The 19,327-nt window shown below is 48.1% G+C and overlaps 7 non-coding genes across 7 annotated transcripts; 6 read left to right on the forward strand and 1 right to left on the reverse strand.

The window, feature by feature from the left end:
• The first annotated feature begins 6,458 nt into the window (after positions 1-6,458).
• On the forward strand, positions 6,459-6,572 carry LOC148642744 (U5 spliceosomal RNA). The gene has a single exon (XR_015929264.1). It is a non-coding gene; the product is annotated as a U5 spliceosomal RNA (small nuclear RNA).
• A 394-nt stretch (positions 6,573-6,966) lies between these two features.
• LOC148642745 (U5 spliceosomal RNA) lies at positions 6,967-7,083 on the forward strand. The gene has a single exon (XR_015929254.1). It is a non-coding gene; the product is annotated as a U5 spliceosomal RNA (small nuclear RNA).
• A 391-nt stretch (positions 7,084-7,474) lies between these two features.
• LOC148642746 (U5 spliceosomal RNA) lies at positions 7,475-7,589 on the forward strand. The gene has a single exon (XR_015929353.1). It is a non-coding gene; the product is annotated as a U5 spliceosomal RNA (small nuclear RNA).
• A 393-nt stretch (positions 7,590-7,982) lies between these two features.
• Positions 7,983-8,098, forward strand: LOC148642747 (U5 spliceosomal RNA). Its single transcript, XR_015929294.1, has one exon. It is a non-coding gene; the product is annotated as a U5 spliceosomal RNA (small nuclear RNA).
• A 391-nt stretch (positions 8,099-8,489) lies between these two features.
• LOC148642748 (U5 spliceosomal RNA) lies at positions 8,490-8,606 on the forward strand. The gene has a single exon (XR_015929258.1). It is a non-coding gene; the product is annotated as a U5 spliceosomal RNA (small nuclear RNA).
• Positions 8,607-15,472: 6,866 nt separating this feature from the next.
• On the forward strand, positions 15,473-15,545 carry trnar-ucg (transfer RNA arginine (anticodon UCG)). Its single transcript has one exon. It is a non-coding gene; the product is annotated as a tRNA-Arg (tRNA).
• Positions 15,546-17,107: 1,562 nt separating this feature from the next.
• trnas-uga (transfer RNA serine (anticodon UGA)) lies at positions 17,108-17,189 on the reverse strand. Its single transcript has one exon. It is a non-coding gene; the product is annotated as a tRNA-Ser (tRNA).
• Between the last annotated feature and the right edge of the window lie 2,138 nt (positions 17,190-19,327).

A 19,327-nucleotide genomic window follows, 5' to 3' on the forward strand; every position in this document is an offset into this window, starting at 1 on the left:
GGGATTCAGTGGTTATGCTGTGATCACACAGTGCCCACTGAACACTATAGCTGAGTTGGAGGTTCCTCCTGGTTCCTCTGGACGAGAATAAATGTCTCTTCTTGCTTTCCAAAACTACAGGGAAGTCCTGCCCAGGCCAGCACTCCCACGGTCTCCCAACTACAGGAGCAGTGCTCCAAGCAGCTGCTTGACCCGCCAGGTAAAGCACACCCCCTTTTCATCCCAGAAGAAGAGTGGATCTCCCTGTCCGGTAATGAATGGGAGTCCTTTCTGTGCACCCTGGTACCTCAGGGGGTCCAGGAGTACCACCCCATGGTGGTGGGAGGGGGTCCAGGTGGCAGAAGTGCAGGTTGATGATGTAATTCTTAGCCTCAGCTCTGAGAAGTCCATAATCAGTGAAGGTCTGTTCGAGGACCTGTCGCCAAGCTGTCAAGTGACCCTGGTGACGCAGTCACAGGTTCTGTGGTGGGCACCCCCATCTCATAGGTCCATTTGGAGCAAAGGAAGCTGTGTAGCTTCCATCTCCATCGGAAAAAGGAAGTTTGCTCACTACTTCCTATTGGAAGTACCTATTGGTTCGACTGGGCGCCCAGCTGGACACAGTAAACAGTGTGCTGTGGACACGGGTGGACCCAGATGCCCACTCTCTAAGCGGTGACCCCGAGAACATTCGGTCAGGTCAGACGATTCCTCAGGCCTGCCAGGTAGTAAACGAATCGGACCTGATCGTTCCTGCGTCAACAGCAGGGTTTCCAGTACGCCTTGTCCTAAAGAAGGGACAGAGAATGGACGCTGAGATGGTTTTCTTCCAACCATCAGCTCAGTTTATCAGACTGAACCTAGCAGTCTGTTGTACCCCCAGACTGGAACGGAATGGCCGAGCCACCTGCCTGTTGGTGCAGAACATAGCAAAACAAGATGTCAAAATCCCTGCTCGCACTGACATGGGACTGGTAATTGACAATGGTTTCTATGATTTCGAACTAGCCATCCCAGTACTGGGGCAGCTCCCTGGTCCCTTGGCCAGGGAGGGGGGAACCGAGCAGGTGTACTACACCTACCCCCGGCGGATGATTGCAATTATGCCAATAGAGGGATTCTGCAACCAGGAGGTGTGCAGGGTGGACCTTAGCGATAAGGATGAGATGGTTGTGTACACAGTACACGCAGGTGTTCCGATGGACCACTCAGCCGAGAGTACGACCCGGGATACCGCCATGCCGTCAAAAGCGGGGTTCCTAGAGCAGGTACAGGAACAGGTTGGCAAGGCAGATGCCCTGGAAACGGAAAGCTAGCGTCAGCAGCTGCGTCAGAATTTCCAGGATTTCCGGGAAGTGTTTGCACGGGACGCCTATGACTGCGGGGTGACGGATTTGAACACAGTGCGCATTCCAACGGCCCCTGGCGCCCGCCCAACCTATGTCAGGCAGTATCGCATTCCCCTCACGGCATACGAGTCCATAAAGCAGACGTTGGATGCTCTACTAGAGCGTCAGATCATAAGGGAGTGTAACTCCACTTATAACTCCCCACTGTGGCCGGTGCTGAAACCCAATGGTAAATGGCGTCTGACCATTGACTACCGGCAGCTGAATAAACAGGTTCCTTTGTCACGATGGCCAATGATCTACCTAGATCAGGAGTTAGCCAAGGTGACAACAGCGAAATATTTCACCACAGTGGATGTGGCCAATGGGTTCTGGACCCTTAAGGTAGAACCAACAGACCAGTACAAACTGGCCTTTTCCTTTGGAAACAGGCAGTTCACCTGGAATCGATGCCCCTTTGGGTATTCCAACTCCCCAGCGGAGTTCAACATATTTCTGCACAAAGCCATGAGTGATGCAGCCGCCAGGGGCAACCTGGTCTATGTGGACGATATTCTGATGAGGAGTCAGACCTGGGAAGAACACATGGCCGAGATCAGGCATGTGTTGACCCAGCTCTCCTGTGCAGGGGCCAAACTGTCCCTGGCTAAGGGACAGTGGTGTAGGACCCAAGTGGAGTACGTGGGACTGTTGGTTGGAGCCCAAGGCATACAGCCACAGTCCAGCAGAGTCCAAGCTATCCAGAATATGAAGTCGCCCACTAACCTGTCTGAACTGCGCAGCTTTCTGGGAGTATGTAATTATTCCCAGCAGTTCATTGAGGATTACGCTGAAATAGCAAGGCCCCTCCACAAGCTGTTGCAGAAAGACGTGCCCTTTGAGTGGGGGCCTTCCCCAGAACAGGCTGTGATGGAGCTGAAGCGCAGACTCGGTAGTGCGCCGAGCTTGGCCTACCCTGACAAAAATAAGGTCTTCTACCTTGAAGCAGGGTTCTCAGAGCACTGCCTTGGGGCTGCTCTGAGTCAGGAATATAACCAAGAGTGAAGGGTGGTGGCATATGCCAGTCGAGCCCTGAGCCCAGTGGAGCAAAAGTTCTTGGACTGCGAGAAGGCCCTGTTGTCTACGGTCTGGTCGGTAGAACACTTCCGTAGTTATGTTGGGGGACAAAAGATCATCATCGAAACCTGCCACCAACCTGTGACATTCCTGCATAGCCAGAGACTGAAAGCGGGCAGGGTGTCAAATAGCAGGATTGTGGCATGAATGATGGCCCTACAAGGCTATGAGATAGAGGTACGTTATGCACAGAGCAAGAAAATGTACCTGGGACAGGGCCTGGCTTTGGGCCAAGTGTGTCACGGCTGTGACACTGACATGGAAGCTCCAGAAACAATTCCCGCTGCTGAGCTACCGAACAATCATCGGTACTACGATGAGAACGTGGGCCAGGGCTTACCCATGGCCTATGTTGACGGTTGCTCTTTTCGCCACGAACAGCAGGTGCTAGCAGGGGTAGGAGTAGTCTGGCAAGACAATACTCCCTGTGGGCCGACCCGCTATAAGCTAGGACCAAAGACTAGTCAGTATGCGGAAGTAGCTGGGGTGCTGATCACCCTCCAGCAGGCCCTGACACATGGCCTTAAACAGTTTGTCATCTGTAGTGACTCGAACTACGCCCGACATAGCTTCGTGTCTCACGTTCCGTATTGGAAGGGTAACGGCATGAAAAATGCCCGGGGCAAGGAAGTAAAGAACAAAGAGTTGTTCCTGGCCAGTGACAAGCTCACGACCGAGGCTGGAATGATGGTTTACTGGAGGAAGGTGAAGGGACACTCCCAGGTGAAGGGACCCGACAAAGACGGGAATGATGAGGCCGACCGGTTGGCCAAATCTGGCGCCTTAGAGGGTGAACCCTGGCAGTTCCAGCAGGAATGGCTACCCCCAGAATTCGTGGCTGAGGTCAAGGCGGTTACCCGAAGCAGGGCTAGACAGGATGTCGGAGCTGACCCTCAATCTGTAGTGCTTGGGTCACAGGGTTTTAACACCGATCTTGCGGAAATGCAGAAACAGGACCCAGCAATTGGGCAAATGTATCAGCATATCGCTGACCCAGTGCGTCAACCTCTTTCGGAGCAGGTGCTGAGCCAGTCTCTGGAGCTGAAGGAGCTGGCAGAGGTGAAAGACAACCTAAAAATTATAAAGGGGTTGTTGGTTTGTGTACCAGTTGCACAAGGTGTCCCAAAGTGGGTAGTTCCCCACTGTCATCGGGGGGTCATGATCCAACACGCTCATGACGAACCCTGTGGGGGTCACCGGGGAATCAAGGCTACATACGACACTATCCAGCAGGTGGCATTCTGGCCTCACATGGGCCAAGACATCGCCGCGTATGTAAAGGGGTGTCTGACGTGTAGCCAGTTCCAACCATCACGGCCCTTGCACCGTGCACCACTCCAGAAAAAGGGCATGACATTCACCTGGTCCAATCTTCAAATGGATTGGGTGGGGCCGCTGGTGAGGTCATCCAGAGGGAACAAATATTTCCTCACTGTTACGTGTGCATTCACAAAATGGATTGAGTGCCTCCCAGCACCCAACGACACGGCAGAGACAACTGCAGTGCTGTTGGTGAACCATGTGTTCAGTCGATGGGGATTCCCCCTGACCGTGGTCTCGGATCGGGGAACCCATTTCACAGCTACAGTAATGGCAACCCTGTGGAATATGCTTGGGGTCAAGACCCAGTTGCATATCTCCTACCACCCTCAATCCTCGGGCCAGGCAGAAAGGGCAAACCGAACGGTGGTTAGTATGCTCAAAAAGTTTGTCTCCAACAGCAGTAGGGACTGAGACATTAAGCTGCCCCTGGTTCTGATGGCCATCCGAGGTAAGCCCCATTGCTCTACGGGGGTCCCACCTTTTGAGATGATGACAGGTCGGAAGATGACTCTTCCCCTACACTGTCTTTATGGGGTGGAGGACCTGAGCACGACGGGGGCTGCTACGGCCCATCAGTATGTGTCAGACCTGCGAGCACATCTGCAGGCAACCTTTGCTTTTGCCCAGAACAATCTGGGAAGGAGTGCAGAGGGTAGGAAAGCATACTATGACCGAAAGGCAGTTAACCAGGAACTCCAAGTAGGAGACAAGGTCCTGTACTTCCAATTTGCCAAACCCACAGGGGTGGCCCGGAAGTTCTTACCCAGTTGGACAGGACCCCACGAGATTGTCGATAAGGTATCACCGGTAGCTTATCGAATTCAGATTGAGAAGGGAAGGCAATCTCTGGTCTACAAGTGGGTGCATCGCAACCACCTCCGGTTGTATCGCCCACCTCAAATGGCGCCGGAGAACACAGAATAGGGTTAAACGTCCAAACCCGATCAAAGAGGGGGGTGCCCCTTTGTAGCTGCAGGTAGTTAGGTACTGTACTGTAGGTCCTGCTAGGAAAATATATTCAAAATTATAGTGGAACTGTACCATGTGCCTCATCTATGTTCCAGAATGGGAATCCTAAAACTGCCAGGGCTGGTCCTGACAGTACTGTGGATCGCCTCGACACAGCCCCTTGAAGTTGTGGAACCTGGTCCTCCTACCGGCATAGTCCTGCAGGAAACCATAGTCCTCTCCATGGAAATCTTTATGGTACAATCTTTTTTTTTTCTTATAAAATATACTTTATTCCGAAAAAAAACACATCTCAAAGGGAAACGTCTCACACGATAACACTCCACAAAATTAAAACATCGGCGGAACGGCGGTGATTGTCCGTTATCAATCCTTGCAAGGGTGGGCGGATTTGCGCTATTATGAGAGTCCCTCCAAACCCTACCGCTTGCTGTAAACCATTAATCCCTGTACAGGGTCCATAGGCCTTTCCAGTGCTCCTTTGCCGTGGGGAAACCCCATTTAGCAACGTCGCGCTTCATCCTCCTCCTGAGGTCCGCCAGGATCCTCTCTTCCAGCTCCCTCGCTCCCCACTTGTTGTTGTGCCGGATGAGATTGTTTCTCGCGTCCCACAGGCCTTTCTTTGTGAGGGACAGCAGCAGCCACATCAGGAACTGCGTCCCCCTGTCCAGTCCGGTAGGTGCCAGCCCCAGCAGAATGTACTGGTAGCTGAGCACCGCATTCGTTTCCAGGAGTTGCATTATGTTGTCCATTCTGCCCCACACCGCCTTGGCGAAGGGGCAGCTCCTTCACTTTATTAAGATACTGAAGAAAGATGTGGAGACGGGGGTTTGAATTTAATCCTTTCTGTAGGGGGTTTAGACTTTCAAGTCACAAACTGGGGTTTATGGCAGGAAAGGGGGGTTAACTGATAAGGATTGCAGATGCAAGCTAGGAACCCCCCTGGGTGTAATGTTAAACTGACCATTTGTCCAGAACATCGTAAACTGGCCAAATACCATGAACCCCCCTCTTTACCATCAGACCGAGTGACGTCAGAAACGGAGAAGAAAACACTATATAACCCAAAAGTTTGTAACAGTACGGGGAACAATACTTCGGTTTTGTTGTTTCTTGCGGGAAACAAGACTTTGGCTTTATTGTTCCTTGCATGCAATAAACTCATCTGTTTTACTTCATCTCGGGATCAAGAACCTTATTTCTTCTGTTACAACAAATTTGGCGTAGTCGGCGGATGCTCCAGAAGGCGCAGAACTTCCCATCGGCAGGAGAGATGGTCAGCGCGCACATAACTAAGAGGTAAGGACTCCTCTTTTATTTAAAAGTCCCGACTCTCTCTGACCGATTGGGAAATCTCTGCTCCCTGCGAGAATCGCCCGAGATGACGGAGTAAACGTGAGTTTCTGAATTCCTCTGGCCCGGGGAAGACACCGGTGTATGTAATGGGTTGTTTGCTGTAAGCCCAGAATTTGGTCTGGCAGGGGTTCCGCGGTATTGTGTACAGGCGTTCGAAGCTGGTTTATGCCTTAATTGCGCGTGGAGTTTTTGAACGGGTTTTGGACCCTTACCGTGAAGTTCAGGACTGGTGTGGGCCTTAATTGCGCCCGGAGTTCTGAAGGTCAGAACTGGTTTGGGCCTTAATTGCGCCCGGAGTTCTGAGGCTCAGGATCGGTGTGGGCCTTAATTGCCAGATTAAGGCCTTAAATGGCCTTAATCAGCCATGCACTCTGGTTTCTTTTCATCTCGTACAAATCTTTCGCCTTTTACTAAAGATTTCCGTGGAGAGGAGCATGAATGAGTTCCATGCAATTTTTGTGCTTCCCTGCCTTCGGGTGGGTCGCAGCTGGGTTGGTCAAAGAGAGAAAACAAGCACGTTCGCAATCGCTCTTGTAATGGTGATTGTGGCCGTCTGCTCCGCGAGTTCTCGGTCTCCGGCCGTCTGATTGGCGTTCTTTTCTTTGGGGGGCGGGAAGTGTCCGGCCGCAGGGGATCTTGGGACCTCGCTTTGCATAGCGGCTTCCCAGAGTGCGTCGTTTCCGGCACAGTGTGGCCGGGTGTTTTCCGAGTTATCGCACGGATTGGGCACGGCCGCAAGCTGAGAGCCGCAGGCGATGAGCCCGGAGCTGAACGGGCCCCACTGGCTAGTTTGTAAGGCCAGGTGCATTGCCAACCATGACCGGCAGCGCAGAGGCTTTGAAGGCGGCCTGGGCTCCTGCAGCTGTGCAGCCACGCACTCTGGTTTTTCTTCATCTCGTACAAATCTTTCGCCTTTTACTAAAGATTTCCGTGGAGAGGAGCATGAATGAGTTCTATGCAATTTTTGCGCTTCCCTGCTTTTGGGTGGGGTACGGCTGGGCTGGTCAAAGAGAGAAAACAAAAACGCTCGCAATCGGTCTTGTTATGGCGATTGTGGCAGTCTGCTCCGCGAGTCCTCGGTCTCCGGCCGTCTGATTGGCGCTCTTTTCTTTGGTGGGTGGGAAGTGTCCGGCCGCAGGGGATCTTGGGACCTCGCTTTGCATAGCGGCTTCCCAGAGTGCGTCGTTTCCGGCACAGTGTGGCCGGGTGTTTTCCGAGTTATCGCACGGATTGGGCACGCTCGCAAGCCGTAAGCCGCAAGCGATGAGCCCGGAGCTGAACGGGCCCCACTGGCTCGTTTGTAAGGCCAGGTGCATTGCCAACCACGACCGGCAGGGCAGAGGCCTTGAAGGCGGCCTGGGCTCCTGCAGCTGTGCAGCCACGCACTCTGGTTTCTCTTCATCTCGTACAAATCTTTCACCTTTTACTAAAGTTTTCCGTGGAGAGAAGCATGAATGAGTTCCCTGCAATTTTTGTGCTTTTCTGCTTTCGGGTGGCGGGCAGCTGGGCTGGTCAAAGAGAGAAAACAAGCACGTTCGCAATCGCTCTTGTAATGGTGATTGTGGCCGTCTGCTCCGCGAGTCCTCGGTCTCCGGCCGTCTGATTGGCGCTCTTTTCTTTGGGGGGCGGGAAGTGTCCGGCCGCAGGGGATCTTGGGACCTCGCTTTGCATAGCGGCTTCCCAGAGTGCGTCGTTTCCGGCACAGTGTGGCCGGGTGTTTTCCGAGTTATCGCACAGATTGGGCACGCTCGCAAGCCGTGAGCCGCAGGCGATGAGCCCGGAGCTGAACGGGCCCCACTGGGTAGTTTGTAAGGCCAGGTGCATTGCCAACCACGACCGGCAGCGCAGAGGCTTTGAAGGCGGCCTGGGCTCCTGCAGCTGTGCAGCCACGCACTCTGGTTTCTCTTCATTTGTACAAATCTTTCGCCTTTTACTAAAGATTTCCGTGGAGAGGAGCATGAATGAGTTCCCTGCAATTTTTGCACTTCCCTGCCTTCGGGTGGGGTACGGGTGGGCTGGTCAAAGAGAGAAAACAAAAACGTTCACAATTGCTCTTGTTATGGCGATTGTGGCCGTCTGCTCCGCGAGTCCTCGGTCTCCGGCCGTCTGATTGGCGCTCTTTTCTTTGGGGGGCGGGAAGTGTCCGGCCGCAGGGGATCTTGGGACCTCGCTTTGCATAGCGGCTTCCCAGAGTGCGTCGTTTCCGGCACAGTGTGGCTGGGTGTTTTCCGACTTATCGCACGGATTGGGCACGGCCGCAAGCTGAGAGCCGCAGGCGATGAGCCTGGAGCTGAACGGGCCCCACTGGCTAGTTTGTAAGGCCAGGTGTATTGCCAACCACGACCGGCAGGGCAGAGGCCTTGAAGGCGGCCTGGGCTCCTGCAGCTGTGCAGCCACGCACTCTGGTTTCTCTTCATCTCGTACAAATCTTTCGCCTTTTACTAAAGATTTCCGTGGAGAGGAGCATGAATGAGTTCCATGCAATTTTTGTGCTTCTCTGCTTTCGGTTGGGTCGCAGCTGGGTTGGTCAAAGAGAGAAACCAAGCACGTTCGCAATCGCTCTTGTAATGGTGATTGTGGTCGTCTGCTCCGCGAGTCCTCGGTCTCCGGCCGTCTGATTGGCGTGCTTTTCTTTGGGGGGCAGGAAGTGTCCGGCCGCAGGGGATCTTGGGACCTTGCCTGCATAGCGGCTTTCCAGAGTGCGTCGTTTCCGGCACAGTGTGGCCGGGTGTTTTCCGAGTTATCGCACGGATTGGGCACGCTCGCAAGCCGTGAGCCGCAGGCGATGAGCCCGGAGCTGAACGGGCCCCACTGGCTCGTTTGTAAGGCCAGGTGTATTGCCAACCACGACCGGCAGGGCAGAGGCCTTGAAGGCGGCCTGGGCTTGCGTGATCGGATCAACTAAATGCTGTGGTGTTACTTTTTGTCAATGAAAAAATAAACTCTTTTCGTTTACAAAGACGGTTACAAAGAATGTGGACCAGGGTAATACTTTGAGCTTACAGCTTGTCCAAGGTCATTCATTATTAATACTCTTAGTAATATCTTCAGTAAAGACTTTGATGCATAAAATATTCCTGCATATTTAAAATATTTATGATAAAGGTGGTAGGTTGTGTACTTTTGTCCAACAGAACAATCTTGCTTTTATAAAATATACCGCCTTTTTAATGTTTAATGATTAACATGCTGTAATACACTGTTTAAATTTAAAAGTCTAAAGAGTATACACCTTAAATTCTTAATTGAATAAAGATTGTCCCTCAGCAGTGATCAGGATTCAAAACTGACGTTTTCTGGTGACAGCTCAAATGCTGTACAGGAGAGGTTAACCTTTATTAGCTCCACCTGGCGATTTTACAAGGTGATTCCGGATACTATTAACATAATCTAATTTGCGTCCGGTATGATGCGGTATACTGCGACACTCCCACCGTGTTATACCGCAGCATACCCCGCTTGTTTTGAATGGCTGCATATGTATATAGACTCTATATATACATTTGGTGCATGCCACAATTTTGGATGGTGGTGGAGGAATAGGGATTTTCTCAACACGGCAGGGACTCCAGTTAAGAATGCTGGGTTTATCTCTGAACTATTAGAAGCTTTGCAGCTACTGACTGAAGTAGCTGTGGTAATGTGTAAATCACATAATAAAGAAATGTTTCCAGTAACTCGAGGGAACAACTTTGCAGATGCAACTGTCAGGTGAGCAATACTTGTAGAACAGTAGTCTGAGACCTCTGTGAAGCAGAGAAATGGACATGGTTAGAAAAGATTATGGGGCTGCAGGATGATGGGGTGTGGAGCTGACAGCACACCAGACGCCCTGCATGCCCTCACAGCCTAATGCCCTTTATAGCCCGACAAATGCACTCTGTTGGACACCCAGGTGGGAGTCAAATGGTGTGCCGGTTACCCAAAACTGGGTGAGAACCGGGTTTGAAGCAGTAACCACTTATGTGGTATCTAATGTGGATGTAATGTTTATCAAAGGAACTCAACTACAGTTCAGGTGCGGGTGCAACAGCTCAAAAGGCCTGCTCCTGAGGAACCTTTCAAACCTGGGAAATTGAAAATTGTAAAGGGAAACCTGGGCTCTTATAATCTGTTTTCCCGGTGGGTTGCTGCCACTGCCTCTGTGTCTACCAAACACTTGATAACAGAGATAAGCCCTCGGTGGGCACTGCCCTGCCCCTTGTATTATGATCAAGGAACACACTTCACAGGGAAGGTGTGTCAGGCTGTGGCTGCATTGTTCGGAGTGAGATGGACTGAGATCACCCTCAGTCTGCTGGAACAGTGGAATGAAGGAACAGATCTCTGAAAGATCGACTAGACATCAGACTGAAGGAACGCCATGGGATGCGGGCTGGATCAAACAGAACTGTGTAACAGCCTGTTTGATATCATCACGGGCCAATCAATGAAACTTCCTGGGGGGACGAATTTAGCTGGACGAATGGATTGTTGAATTTGCTAATTCTCTATTGTAGTATTGTAGGTTGCTAGGACTTAGCAAAGCACTATGATGAAGAAAAATATATATCATAATTATAATCCAGACGATTGGGGCATTGGTGCATGGCTACAGTCTGTGCTAGGAACATTGAGAGGGTCTCTGGTTCAATACATATTTGTGGGTCTGGTATTATTCGTTATGATCATATCGTTAATATCCTGTTTGAAAAACATGTGGACTAAAGCTGCTGCTTCTGTGCTAATTGTACGCCCTGAAGGGATCATGAAGGTCAAAAAATGATTTCATGGGAAAGGTTCTCTTATCTAGTGGCAGAACCTGATGGGTAGAACAATATAGCTTTAAGGGGGGTTACCCTTGGGAGTGATTCCCCTAGATGCAAATGATTATTGTGGTTTGTTTGTTCATAATAAGATGTTTTGCAGGAACGGAACAAAGAGAAATTTTACAACTTCAGCTAGAATTGTTCTGCAAAACGTCACAGCTGAGGCAGGGGAACAATGTGTAGATTTTTCTAAGAGTTATTACCCAGTTGTTGACCAATCTGTTGACCAATGTTGACCAAAAAAGCCTAAGATTATGCTGGGCTCCAGCCCACAGGGATTTACCTGTGCTGTAAGAACTAATGAGTGAATAAGGAGACTGGATTCTGGTGAAAGACTTCAGGAAAAAGAAATGGTGTTCACTCAGGTGGAGGGGGCTGTACCAGGTGCTGCTGACCACTGCCACTGCTGTGAAGGTCACAGAAATGGTGCCCTGGATTCATGCTTCCCACTGTAAAAAGGTCACAAACGAACTGAGCAAAGCGCAGGAGTGATGTCTCCACAAGGACAGATGGGGATAACCTGCTTGGGACTGATGTGCACAGCCCTTTTCCTTTTTATGTAGAAGCCTGTCACCACCCCAAAAGAGGAAGAATCTAAACACGAAGCCTCTTTGTATACAAACTGGCTGAATGAAACTGATAATGAGGGGGATATGAGTAATTTGTGGTATAAATTTATAAATCATACTGTAAAGTTAAAGAAATGTAATGCATCTTGTTATATATGTGCTTTAATGCCTCATTCTACAGCCTCACCCATGCGACTTTTTATGAAATGTACTCTTTTATTAATATCACGTTAGAAGGCTTAGACGCTATCAAACAAGAATTAAGGGGAGTTAGATTAATGGCACTTCAGAACAGGTTCGTGCTGGACCTTCAAAATGCAGCATCTGGAGGAGTCTATGCTTTAGTAGGAGACTCCTGTTGTACATATATTCCAGCTAATGACTATGATTACGGAAATCTTACGCTCGCTATTCAGCATTTGAAAGAACTAAAAGACAAGGTGAATAAAGAGAGAGGCATAAAAGATACACCGGCTTTTCTCTCCTGGTTAGAATCACTGTTTGGGCCAGGGGGAATGTTTTTCTTTTAAGTTACTAACACCGATTATAGGGGCTGTGATACTTGTCTTCCTGTTTTTATGTTGCTGTATGACATGTATTATTCCAATGCTTCAAAATATGGAAATATGGTACCTAGGGGGATAAACTGTTCATCCTTCCAGTCTGGAGAATTGGCAGCTGTCTGACGTCAGTAAGTGATCCTTAAAAAATTAATAGTTCCATGACAGTGTGCATCACCAGAAAATCAATTTCAATGCATTAAAACTCTTGTTATCCTTCTGATCATTGAAGTGTCATTGCCCCAGCACTGTATACTCTTACTTTTGACGCCTGTCTGAAGTTGGATCCATTTCTAAGAATGGTGACTCACATATCCTCATGCTCAACTTTGGCTCAACCACACAAACTATGAAGTTAATCATCTGCTTTTGCTCCAAGATTTATGTTACTAGGCTCTCTCCTGGGGATCCTCGTGTTCAAACATTGCCCTTATTGTGGATGATCCATGACAGAATTCAGGGAATTCAGAATTCTGATACCTCAGCTCAGATTCTGACTGGGCAGACTGTCATTGCCTGGTGTGAATGTGTGCATATCTGTTTTTGTGCATGTTCTGTGGCCTGTTGTACAGTACATCACAAATGAAAGGGAAATGGAAAACTAAAATAAGACTCAAGTGTTTTATCTTTCATTAACAGTGTTTCATTAGTATCTGTGCTAGATCCTGTCATCCACTGCTTACCACGACAGGCTCTAGCACAGGATAGCAGCTAATACATTTAACAATCTCACTGCACAATGTTGTATATTCAAGGGCTGATCTTCTGTACTTTTTCTTTCACTTTTCATTTCCTAGAAACTCAGTCCTGCCAGGAATAATCTGAGAACAAAATCAATCTGAGTGAAAATCTAAGCAGAGGAAGATTGTTTTACAGAGTCAACAAGGTCTAATTCAAGGTCATCAGCACTAACAACATTCTCTCTGGAGACAGGCGATAAGAAAATTGAAAGTGTGTATTGTTACACAACAGCAGAGACTATGAGTTATGCTATCATGAGAGTGGTGATGGATTTTTTTCATTGCTTAGTTTTACAGGTTCTGTACATTTGAACATTCAAAGTGACTAAAGTAAAGGAGTTTTCCCTTTTTACCACATAATTCCCAAAGATCAACACTAATAGAAAGCCTAATTCCAGCCAAGATTCAATTACTGTCTCTCAGGCATCCCAGCAGTGGATTTCATGACTTCAGACAGCCATCTTTATCAGTGGAGAACTCAATGCTCTGAGGTTTACTGGCAGAGTCTCACACTGGGTAATACGTTGGTAAATAATGTCCTATGGAATTCTACTATTGATAAATTCTACTATGGAACTGCGATGTGTCCTGAAAAAATCTTCTATGATAGTGGTACAGTCCATCACACCCCACCTACAGCCTTTAAAAGAGAAAAAAACAAATTCTGATATTATGGTGGAAAAAGAGCCCTGGAATCTTTGTAGAAGGACAAAAGACGGAAAGAACGGGCAGTGTAACCATGGCGAAGAGAAGGGAAATATTGGAGAGAGCTTTTTTCATACACTTTTTATCATTGTTTTTCCAGCCCAACAATGATCAACAAATATGGGCAGGCGTCCTGTGCCAAATCCAATCTACCTTTCTTCCAAGCATACAGGAATGTCAGTGAATTAAATATTGACATATGAAAATTCCCAAAAATATGCAATCACACATATGCAGTTTGAGCAAACATAAGACAATACCCAAGTACCACAAACTACCAGGCATCATTAGCAGTTCAGGTGGGGAGCTGTGTCAGCATGCGTAGGCTGCAAAGGAACAAGTAATAGGTCTATTCCATGCTTAAAAGAGAAGAAAGAAAACACAACATTTCAGCCGTGGAGCCCTCACACCTGAAGAAGGCTCCACGGCCGAAACGTTGTGTTTTCTTTCTTCTCTTTTCATCCAGTGTCATTAGCCAGTTCCTGTCAAAATAAAATAGAAATGGATAACATTCTAGAGAGAGTTTGAAATACCAAGGTACAATTTAAACCATATTTCTTCCACTACAACCACAATATTTTGGAGAGATCGCTGAGCCTAACTGTTCTGGCATGCCCGTTAGCCTCCGTCCTGCTTCACCAATGAATGCAACGGGGCACATTCTGAGGGAGATGCGGTCAATCAGGTTGCAGGAAAACCACGCTATGCTTTTTTTTGAGATCCTGAAAAGGACAGAGGGGCCATGTATATGTGTGCAGCTGGATATGTAATTGCAGGTGGCGTTGCAAATTCTGCTGAAGCCCCACTGCCTGGTGTGGACGGTAGCTGTGCATGTTGCAGCAGAATTGTGCATGTGAGATCAAGGGGGCATGTCATGTGTTTGAGCACTTCACTCCCTTCCGGAAGCACGTGATTCCCTGAGTCCCAAAAATTTGTAAGTTCTTTGGATGACCTGTGGACCGATCTTTCACGATGAAGAATTCCTTAAGAAGAATAGATCTCGGCCCACCATCCCAATGCCTCCATCTCAAAACAGCAACCTCCCACTGCCCTTAGTCTGCAAGGCAGTCCTTTCAAGTGCGATGATGACGCCGGGACCTTCGTTGCCTATTGTACGAGCTGAACTTTTGTGCTCATCAATTCAACGCTCTTTCCATCAACTCATCTTGTCTTTGACGCTTCGTGTTTTGTGCTCCTTTGACTATCGGCATATCGGGTGACTGCAAACACTGAAGTTCTTGCTTACGGAGTGTGGAACAGTGTTTTCAAGTGATCGCTGTTCTGTCATGTTGACGCCGAGTGAATCTTTCTTTGGCAACATGGGCAGGCTGACAGCAGCGCGAGCTAAAGTAATGGCAAATTTCTTGACTTATTTCTGAATGTGAATGTTCTTTAGAAAAGGGATGCGGCGTTGCTTCTCCCCCGTGTAAAGGTCACGCATTCCAGACGTGGTTATGAGCGAACAGTTGCCGCAAGTGTTTGAAAAGAGCAAGAGAGGAAGCAGCCCTGCCCCGTGTGAGGATCAAACTCAGGACCTTCAGACGATGAAACTGACGCGCTACCAACTACGCCAACGAGGCCAGCTGCAGTACACAGCCGGAAAGTTTGCCTCATATGGATTTCAGTCGCCCGTTCCCTAATCTTTAGACGCCCTCTGCTGGATGTTGCATTTGCCTTTTGATCTCACCGATACTTTTTTGGTCTGTTTCTGTTGCGAGTCCGTTTTTCAGATCTCACCTAGCACAAGTCTCTCTGGCTGAAGTGGCCTCTCTGCTTCAGCATCGTGCCCTCACTCAGCCATTAAAAACGTCACTCGGACTTCTGACATGCTGACATGAAATGTCAAGAGAGAGTGGCGGAGACGCTTAAGGCAGAGAGAAGATGAAGAGGGGGGGTGGCTGCGAAATGATTGACAGCTGCAATCAGCTTTAGATGGGGAAGTGTACTACTAGTAGCAGTGTAGAGCTCTCTGTGGTGGAGTTCAAGCGCATGTTCTATGGGCCAGTGGCGTAATGGATAACGCGTCTGACTTCGGATCAGAAGATTGTAGGTTTGAGTCCTACCTGGCTTGCGAGGCTTTTAAACCTCTCAGGTTCCTCGGTAACAGGTTGCCGTCATGTATATGAACTATAGAAAAGCATTTGCCACAACCCGTAAATTAGCACGCAAGTGTGGGCTAGTGAACACAGAACTGTATGGAGATCATCTCCAGTTCCGAGCTCAATTGCAATGAAAAAACATGCAGAACAGAACTGGAGAGCAGCTGAATTTGTGCTCAGTAGGGTGGGGAGGACTCAGCATTCCTATTGTTCTAATTGGCATGAACTGCAGGGGATCTGAATCAGAACATGTCAGTTAGTTCGATCATTGCGTCAATATGTAGGCCACGTTAATACAGAATTATTACTTTGTCTGTCTCGTCTTTGTATATAGCTGAATGTCCCTGACAATTTCATGTTAGTTTTTAAGAACGACATTGGTGCTAATATATACATATATAGCATATAAGGAACACGTAAAAGTTTAGTCCATGCTGAAAAGATAAGAAAACCGCCACAACGTTTCATCTTGGAATAAATCTTTACTTGTTGTTTTGCAGCCTACCCATTCTGACCTAACTCCTCCCTTGAAATTCCCTAACAGATAAGGGTACGTAACGGCTCATGCGATGCTCAGTTGCAATTTGACCCAAAACAAACAAGAACAGCAGCTGAGGGTTTGAGTTTGAACATGCACTGTATTAAAGCAGCTTTTATTTCCATTGATAAATGCTAGATATTCCTACAGAGATTCTCCAGGTGAGTAAGCGATTCCTGTTTCTGTTTCTATTTCTGTTTCATATATATATACAGTATATATATATACATGTTACATGTGTCTCTGCAATAGTACAAATGTGTTATACACTATCAGGGGCTGCTTTTTTGTGCACCTCATCTACAACAAGGGTTTTTTTTTTTCATTTATGTTTGTGGACCTTCACCATTTGAGGAAGTGAGTTAGATAAGAAAGTTACAGGTATGGTGAGCAATGACTGACAAAGGCACGTACTGCGTATTCCTTACAGAAGTGTAAGCAATTTGTTCTAAAAAACACCGGCTTAAGTCCAACATCGTTAGCAATCTTATTACTTAAACAGAATTAACATCAATAAACTGTAAGGTGCTGGTACATGCGAGTAGATTTGATCTTCTATTAAACAAAAATGCAATTACAGCTCTAAATAGGTCAACCTAGACTTCTGTAACAGATCTGTTCAGGTCATCGCTGTTCCTCTGACCTTGTGATTCTTTGGAATTTTAAAAGCGTATTTCGCTTGCCTTTCATGTGGTCTGTGTACAAGTCACTGTGGCGTATGCGGTCCTACACAGCCTTGCTATAGACGTGATGAGCCTCCGCTATGTTGCAATGGAGAACAGGTTCAGTACGGAGCTGCCGAGAAAATTCAGCTGGAAAGCTCGTTGCAGAAAAGCATCGGTATCTGTGTCCAGCGGCAAAGCGTCCTTCGTGGGTGCTGAAGAACCGATTTCACAGGCTGCGGGTCCAGGCGATTTAGAGTGTTAAAGGTCCCAGCGAAAACGAAACGGCGCTGGTCCTTTTACACGCACGCACGCAAACAAATGCAAAGGACGCCGTAGTCGGCAGGATTTGAACCTGCGCGGGGAGACCCCAACGGATTTCAAGTCCGTCACCTTAACCAATCGGGCACGACTACAGCGAACGCCGCGGCCGCTGCCTTCTTGCTACAATCGAACAGGGAGTGCGAGGCGGCGGCGGCAGCTGAGGCAACTTTTTTCAAGTTCGCTCTCCGTTTAAGAAACCTTTTACGCCATACGTGCAAGCACACACACACACACCTCAGAGGACTTAAGGGTGGCTTCAAGTTGGAATGATAAAATCTCCCCGTTCGGACATGAAAACAGAACGTTCTTAGACAGAAAGCAATCAACAACGGAGACATGTGGACGACGATTTTAGTCACTGCACTTTGAATAGCATTTTTACTCCAGTTACAGGAGATGCACCAATGGCCCTTGACCTACGCTCTTACCAATGCCTTGAACATTCAAACAAAACAGCCCTCAAGTCCTGCGGTTTAATATAACGCTGTTACGTGTCGAGGCAGTATTTGACTCTGTCCTACCGTTGAGACACGGGGCGTATATGGAAACGAACACATGCTACGGATCGTCTCTAATCGGTCCCTACAGCTGGAAGGCTCCTTGAAGCGTGCACCCCCATCATTCATCTTTGCGCATCTGTGAAAGGTAGACTCTTGAGCAATGTTTGAGCCAGCTCTAAGGCAACTAGTGCTATTGGACAGACACCTCTGGAAGATCCTAAGAGTCTCTTAACACCACTTCCAGCAGCAAGCTTAATTGTTCGCTGGAGGTCTCCCACCCAGGTACTGACCAGGCAAAGAATCACCAGTACATTGAATGAGGAAGTTAATCCTGAAATCCAATTACATATCTCAAGGTAAGACAAATCCATAAGAACATGTCTTAGTATTACTTCGTTTACATTAGTATGGCACTGAGTTGGAGCTCCTCTTTAAGCTGTGGTTTAGTTTTGCATTCATGTGTTTCTAGAGCAGTGATTTATGGGGGTGGGTGGGTCTTTCACAGAGGCTCAGGACAAATCCCCCGCCTGAAAGTCTAATGTGTGCGTTCAGACAGTCACAGGTCAAGAGCCAGGCAGGAGGACAATGGACAGAAGAGCCAACGAACTAAAAATAAAAGAACAGATACGAAAAAGCCACCATCTTTTTCTTTTTGACATTTTCCGACTTTCATGCAAGCCAGGACAAAGTTGCTCAGAGCTACTTGTGGATTCAAATACTCTATCGAGTGCTTTGATGAGTTTTTGCAATTTGATTGTCGTCCTGTCAGCCTGTTTCTGTTTTTTTTTTTCAATCTAGGGATGGAAAGTATGAGGGAAATGATGGAGCAATCAATAACCGCTCCGGAAAAATGGCAGAAAGAAATGGTCCGTCACTAAGGACATTTGTGAAGCAGAGGAGTGACATCACCACAAAGGCGACACATTCTGCTGATGGTTTTGGTGAATAATGATTGAGGCGCGTTAAGAGAAAGGCAGCTGTGTCAGCATGCGTAGGCTGCAAAGGATCAAGCAAAGGTTTACTCCATGCTGAAAAGAGAAGAAAAGAAGCACAACGTTTCGACTGTGGAGCCTTCTGCGCCATCTTCTTTAGCGGTGATGATGTTTACATTGGAAAAACTGAGACATGCGTCCCTGGGTGGGCTTGAACCCCCAACCTGTCGGTTAACAGCCTAACGCGCTAACCGATTGCGCCACAGAGACTGACGGCCGCTTGTACTCCCTACATTTGCAGGTTTATGGTCAAAGAAAACAATCACTTGCGCTTCTTGCAGCCGGCAATCTTTTTCCACTGACAACCAAGAAATGGATTTCATCTTTCACAAGCTGTATGGATTTCTTCAAAAACAAGTTATTCCAGAAAGGAAATGAATTCTTGCATTAAACTGAACCAAGCTGTACATGTTTGTCTGAAATGAGACATTCGGCACAACAAGACACGGAGAGAGGCACCGCTGGTATTCAGACCCAGGATCGCCTGCTGACTAGGTGGGCACTTTAAGCCACTAGGGAACAGCGCCAGCGGAGCACCGCGCTTTTACAGACACTTGGACACATCTGCGTTCGGTGTGCACTTAACCTGCTCTCTGAGCCCGTTGCCTCCGTCCCATTTAATAGCAGAACTGACGCCAAGAGAAATGATGAGAAATGGCATTTATCGGGCACTTTTCATGTCCAAGGAGCTCAATGCCCTTGACACCTCCCCAAGGCGACAGAGCTGTGCATTCTTTG

This window comes from Lepisosteus platostomus, chromosome 22, assembly GCF_059453375.1.
Source record: "Lepisosteus platostomus isolate fLepPlt1 chromosome 22, fLepPlt1.hap1, whole genome shotgun sequence".
NCBI lineage: Eukaryota > Metazoa > Chordata > Actinopteri > Semionotiformes > Lepisosteidae > Lepisosteus > Lepisosteus platostomus.